Raw genomic sequence first — 7,472 nt, forward strand, 5'->3', positions numbered from 1 at the left:
ACACACCATTTTGCCTAATTGAGCTGAAACTCAATTGTTTTGAGGTCTTTGGCATTTACAAATTTAGAAAAACCTCCCCTGGCCAAGCCACCAGAAATGTTTTGTTTTGTTTTTTTCCTTTATTGTCTCCAGCAAACTATATTAAACATAGCACTGTGGGCAAACATTTTCCAAATGCTATCACATTGTTATTTTAGCTGAAAGGAAAACATCATAAGCAGGAAATCATTAATTGTGGTAATGATATAAATAAGGTGATACACAAATAAGCTCAATGTTTTGACTTAATTTTATGGTCAATAACAGGACAACTAACCGGTTATTTGTCTAAGCTAATGAGTTCAGTTAAAGCTGATGGACCAGCATTAGTGTGTAGATACAGCCCATGTTTCCTTGAATGGAAAGAACTTATTAAAAAGCCATTTTGCACCATTCAGTTCAGGCTAATCAGAAATGCAAATGGGAACACCAGGAGGTATCTACCTACTAATGCGTCTGATGTTTTTCAAATAAATCACAGAGAAAATTACACCGTGAGGAAGAGAGGCAAACAGAGAGCAGACCCTGACATTGCTGTGACTTCTCATGTTTATCACTAAGCTGGGTGGAGAAACCTTATCCAATCTGTTCAAATTGTTTCTTACAAATAGATCGAGATGCCTAAAATCAAAAAGATTTTTATTCTTATTTTTAAGTTTCCATTTGTAAATAATTTTGATAACCTGAGCCAATCCTATGAGTTACTGTGGCAACAGATTTTAAAGTCCCACAGAGAAGGGCTGTTTGTTAATTGACATTCAGAAGTAGTAGCTAGTGTCTTTCCTTTTGTCTCCATGGCAACCTACACTGTCACTTTCCATCGACAGCATGGCTGAGAAGTTAGCGATACACACATATAATTACATGCACATGTACATGCGTGTCTTTTCTATATAGACAAATGTAATTAACCATACAACCTTGGTTTTCTAATACATATGCAGATATAAGTAAACTTATGTGTGTGTATTTGTTATCTGTGTAAATAATTGCATATATACAAATGTATTTTACATATAAATGAGTAATTCCATCTTCTATAGAATAGTTTTAACTTTGATATAAGTATTAAGTATATAGGGGATGTTATTTAAACTATAGAGATGTGATTAAAAAAATCAATCTCCATGGATTCTTCTACCTTTCTCCAGGTTGCAGGCTTGCATTTCATCTCTCTGTCAACATTTTACAGCGAGAATTCTATTCAGATTTTTCTATGATGAAGCAATGTTTCAAATATTCAAAGTAAGAAATTATTTTATATGGAAAACTAATAATGCCTCAAGAATCTTTCTCAGAGGCAAGAGATGATGAACATTAAATGTAGGAAAATACTCAAATGGGAAAAATTACAACCAAATCCTGGTAATGGGTCTTATATTTTCCCGTAAATAATATGTTTTAAACTCCTACATAATATACCCAGCATAGCTTCTTTCCAACAACTGCCTATTTATAGAAATTGATGTTCTCTGTTCCTTTTCCTTCAGTTCCCCATCCCTATTCTGTGTTGTTAATGATTTTTCATTCCATTCCTTGAAATTTAGATATATTTCCCTCTAAGTCCCAAGTGGTTAATACATGATTCATATTTTATCCTGATCATAAATGATTTTTAATGTATCAATGCTCTCGACGAGACTAAAGAAGAATACACGAGCACAGGTATAGTGCAATGATAAAGCATACTGCTTACTGGACGATTAAGTGTTATGTACCCTTTTTCTTTTCTTTTGTTTTATTTTTTTTTCATCTCAGAACAATTTCTGGAAATTTCTACCCTCCTCCTCTCTCCCCCATCATTGACATCTCCAATGTGATAAATAAATACAGTTTTAAAAAAGCCACTTTGGTACACTGCCCACATCTGGTGATTTGTACAATATTCAGCCTTTTACTGAAAAGAGAACTGGGTTTCATTATCTAGTCTTGCTTTTAACTGCTCAGAGTTTGACTTCCACTCCTTCACATTAATTGTGGTTGTTATACAGATCATTATTGTTTCTACTAACCCTTTTGTATCAGTTCATGAGAATCCTTCAAGGTCTGTCCAAATTCCTCGCATGTGGTACAATCATTTCCTTTATATTAATATGCCCCAATTCTTCTTACTCATTTTCCATTAGGCTCAATTTTTGTTTCTAATTATTTGCTATAGTAAAAGCTGCAATGAATATACTGGCATATGCTGAATTTTTGCATCTTTGGGTTCCATGGGGATATATTTGGTCATCATGGGTTAAAAATGAGTTTGTTAATTAACTGATATGAATACATTTATCAATTTTCTTGACTAATTTCAAATAGGCATCCAGAGTTGTTTTTCAGTTCCCATTTCCTATCCAGAATGGTTATGAGGAAGTAAGGTATAGTGCAGTCTTGTCAAACTCATAGAAATAAGACACAAACCAGGCATATATTGACTTAGAATTACATTGTAAACATATTAATATTATCCATGTTCTAATGCATTTTTTGTAAATGTTTCCTAATTACATTTTAATCTGGTTCTGCATTGCAGAGTGCAGAGCTTGGAAGACCCGTGTTTAGCACTTTTGACTAATGGATAGAGTATTGATCTTGACTTACGAAGACCCAAGTTCAAATCCTAACTAATTCTTACTAGCTGTGTGACACAGGGGAAGTTACTTAACCCTGCCTCAGTTACTTTCTATAGAAAATGAGATTTGTACTTGATGACCTCTAAGATCCTATCCATCTCTAAAACTATGATTCTCTGAGCTGGTGAATTCATGGCTCTAACAATTTTGTATTAATTGTGCCTATCTTTCCATAGTTGTTCCAATCTTGATTGTTTTCATTTTTGGTGGGAGTCATTTTCGCCCATTTGTGTGCTATGAAGGGAAACCTCAGAGTTAATTTATATTTTCTCTCAGTGGTTTGGAGCACATTTTGATATCTAATGTGCATATTATTGAGCACATTAATGCTAAATGAGGATTTGAAATATATAATAGATACTGTAATTTTCTAGCAGAAAAATAAGCATGCACTATTTGTGGTTTTTGGAAATGTAATCAAAATCTCTATAACCAGTGTGCTAGAAAATAAAAGTTTGAAATTCTGAAGTATATGGTGTAAAGAGCTGGGAAAAGAATGTTTTCCTTGGCTTTCCCCTCTACCCTACCTCAGCCTCTTCCAATGTTATCAAGAGGGAGATGTTATTTACACATAATTCTGAGTACTTATTTCTTAACTCTCAATTGCTAATTACTGTCAGATTATTGCCAGGGTGTATAGACATGTTTGAAAATGCTTTCTCTTAATGAGTTGCTTGGTCAACTGCACCTTAGAAAGTCAGTAGGAAAATGTGCTTACATTTAACCTGAAGGGCCACTTGATTGAATTCCTAAAAGCATCTGAGGTTAATTAGCCTGATCTTATATTCCTGGAAGCACAAACATAGCTGGCACAGAGTCCCATTATTTGGGGCAAGCAAGCATGAAAAATATGATACATATTTCTCATAAGATGACATCTTGTATGTTCCACTTCAAATGCATTGTGATCAATATTTACATAGGAAGATTCTGGATGGTCTTGGTTTTGACTCTACTTTCTAGATTAACTATTGGTATCCCAAATATGAACTCCCTGTTGAATGATTCATCAACTGATATGTTACTAGAGGAACTGAATAATATCAATATTGACATCCTCACAATAAATGAATATGATATATCGATAGATGCTTCCATCCATCTATATATAAAATGTCTCAGTCTGCTTACATTTATACATATGAGCATACATGTATGTATTTGTTGTATTTGTATGTGTATATTTGTGTTTATATGTATATATGCACATATACACATGTATATCATCTTAAGAATATACCTATATTTCAATGAGTTAAATCTAAACATAAAAGAAAAGGATTGTGCCTTAAAAAAGATGAATCAAGCAATAGCTCTAAAAATCATAAAAGGAAAATATAATTACTTTCATGACAAATTTAAACATTCTTGCATTCCAAGGCAGTTTTGAATATTGAGATATAGTTTCTTGATGGTTACAGAGACACATGGGAGGTAGGAATATTCTAGACAACTTACCATCAGCAATGACTTCACCCCAAAGTATAAAAGATGCCATCAAAGACAAGTATGGCCAGAAAAGAGGTTGGCAAAGGCCAAATAACAAACATGAAAAATAACAGACACCTTGGGTGTTACACTAAAATACATGAAATATTAAAGCAATTAAAGGGAAGCCTCTCATATATTGGGTGGATTGTTTGTCTAGGATTTTAAGAAAGACACAGGAAAGCATGATATAAAGCAGGGGTCCCCAAACTTTTTACACAGGGGCCAGTTCACTGTCCCTTAGACTGTTGGAGGGCTGGACTATAAAAGAAACTATGGACAAATCTGTATAGCACTAGCTGGGATAGCAGAGGCTGCCGCGCTGGCTGGGATGGGCCTCTCTGTCATACCTTGCACAGGCTCATCACCGCCACTACTATACCGGGCAGCAGCATACACAGTGCGGAATCCCCTCCCCCAGATCGCCGCTCACCATGCTGACATCTTCCATCGTGCAGCCACATAATCCTTTGTGTGGTGCCTCGTACTCATTCAGTTACTCTCAGAACAAGGTGCCACCCAAAGGATGATGTCACCGGAAGTAGTACTGTATGTGAGTGATGCTGCCCTTTGTGGCACATACAGTTCTCCTCTCACTGAGCACCAATGAAAGAGGTGCCCTTCCAGAAGTGTGGGGGGGACTGGATAAATGGCCTCAGGGGGCCCCATGTGGCCCATGGGCTGTAGTTTGGGGACCCCTTGATATTGTAAAGGGAGAAGGTGTGGTAGGCTACCACCTGCACCAGGGGAGGAAGAAAGATCCACCCTAAAGAGATGACAGATCCATTAATCAATGGAAATATGTCTATGCAGTGAGCATGGTAAGCAAAATTTCAGAGACTCTTCTCATTTACATTTTTTTTTGCTTAACTATCTGAAGCCTTTCCCTTCACTGTTATAATTTTTAGTTTTTTTCTTAACTAAAAAATGTAACCTTTAAAAAAAGGTGAGACCATTTGAGAATGTTTCTGGGTGGTTTTGACTTAAGTCTATAGGGAAAACTGCCTTTTTTTAAAAAACCTTACTGGCCATTCCTTCCTTATCTACCTTCCTTACAAAGGGTGAGGGAGTTTTGTTTAAAAAAGAAAAAAAAAAGCTCCCAAAGAATATAATTGTAGGAAAAAGCAGATATTTCTGCAAATTGGAATGGCAGCTGTAAAATATTTTAAGAGATTTACTTTATAAGCCATTTCAAATAGTTGGTAAACTTGTGAGCATTTCAGTGTTTATTCAGTCTTTATATAGGCTTATACCAACTTTAATGATGGCACATAGCTGTCTATTGTATAGTTCTATAGTTCTGACTTCCTAAGGTCAAATTGTATACTTCCCTACCTAGGTATTTCTTTAATTTTTTTTAATAACTCCATAATTTCCTAATTACTCCCCAGGGCATTCTAACAGTTTCTTAACATAAAACCTTTAGAACTAGAAAAGACCTTATAGGTAAGACAAACCAATCACTCCATTTTCCAAATGAAGAAATAGAGATCTACAAAGACTGAAACTTGTCCAAAGTTATGCATATAAAATAAATAGAAAAGCTCAGATTTGAATCTTGACCCTTAAGGATGTTAGAGATAATCTAAAGCCAACTTCTAATTTTATTGATAAAGAAACTGAGGCAGAGAGATGGAAAATGACAGTTAGCCATAGTTTACCAACTTTGTTGGTTATTTGCAAGAAATTTTAAGTTCCATTATAATTTCCCAAAAGCATTTCTGTGTTTCTGTTCCAAAATGAAATTAGAAACCTTCTGCAGTGGATTAAAAAAAAAAAGAGTACACAAGAGTTTCACAGAATGAACAGGTGGGATAGGTTGCAAAGAAACATCAAGGTACTGATGTAAAAATAAAGGTTTCAAGTCCTGGAACAGTCAAAATAGCATCATTTGATCTTATTTTGCTGTTCAATCATTTTTCAGTCATGTCTGACTCTTCATGACCCCATTTGGGGTTTTCTGGGCAAAGATCCATTAGCAGTTTGCCATTTCCATCTCCAGATCATTTTACAGGATTGTACAAGGAAACTGACACAAACATGGTTAAACGACATGGTCACATAGCAAGTAAGAATCTGAAGCCAGATTTTTAAATCAGGAAGATGATTCTTCCTGATTCCGGGCCCAGCATTATATCTACACTGTCATTTAGCTGCCCATTTGATCCTATACCCTATGCTAAACATGTTGTATAACAAATAGTTGACTAGTAAGCATGCTCTTTTAATCACACAATTATCACTATTATTATCTGAGCTTGCAAGTTGTTACATCCTAATTGGTGAGTGCCTCGTATCATCCATTATTTCTAGATTGACTTTAATAGTATTTCACTTGACTTCCCAGCCATCTTTTTACCAGCTGTAAGATATAGCAGAAAAAAAATAAAAACAAAAACACTGAACTGGGTAGTTAGGAAATCTGGGTTTTATTTCCCCATATTTATTGTTTATAAGTTATGTGAGATTTGTTGGACAAGTCATATCACTTCCCTGGGTCTTGGTTTGCTCCTCCATAAAATGAAGGAACTAAATTAGGTGACCTTAAAAAACTCAGCAGTACAATTTTATAATTCTTTGTAGGAAATTGTGAATGAATGCCTAGGTAGCACACAATTTCACATTTTTAGACTTTTAGGGGAAGATAATTTTGACTTTAAAATGAAGGTAGGTTTCAGAATTTTCTATATTTTAAATAATCATGGAATTTAAGAAGATTTCAAATGGCCATTTGATACAGACTGCTGTCCTAAATAAGACTGTAACCTGACAGGTAGAAGAAGAACCTGAAGATACCTATATAATTAAAACCTATAAAGGAGAGATTGGACTGGAGAACAGGGCACTTGACCAAGGACAAAAACAACAGAAAGATCAAGAAGGATGAGGATTGTGAAAAAAACAATCAGGTTTGACAAATAAGAGAGAGATATTCAGAAATTTTAGAAAGAGAAGTTTTGCCTGAGTGCCCAAACCATAAGGGCAGGAGTCCCCAAACTTTTTACACAGGGTGCCAGTTCACTGACCCTCAGATCATTGGAGGGCCAGACTATTTAAAAACAAAACAAAACAATGAACAAATCTGTATGCCGCTGTCTGGGATAGGGGAGGCTGCAGTGCTGATTGGGTTGGACCTGTCACACTTTGCAAAGGTCCATCACCTCCACCACTCTACTGGGCAGCAATATACACAGTGCAGAATCCCCTCCACCTGATCACCACTCACCATGCTGATGTCTTCCATAATCCTTTTTTGCAACTCCTCCTTCTCGTTTAGTTACTCTCAGAACAAGGCACCACACAAAGGAGCTTTTATCAAAAGGT

This window comes from Monodelphis domestica, chromosome 3 (assembly GCF_027887165.1).
Source record: "Monodelphis domestica isolate mMonDom1 chromosome 3, mMonDom1.pri, whole genome shotgun sequence".
Classification (NCBI taxonomy): Eukaryota; Metazoa; Chordata; class Mammalia; order Didelphimorphia; family Didelphidae; genus Monodelphis; species Monodelphis domestica.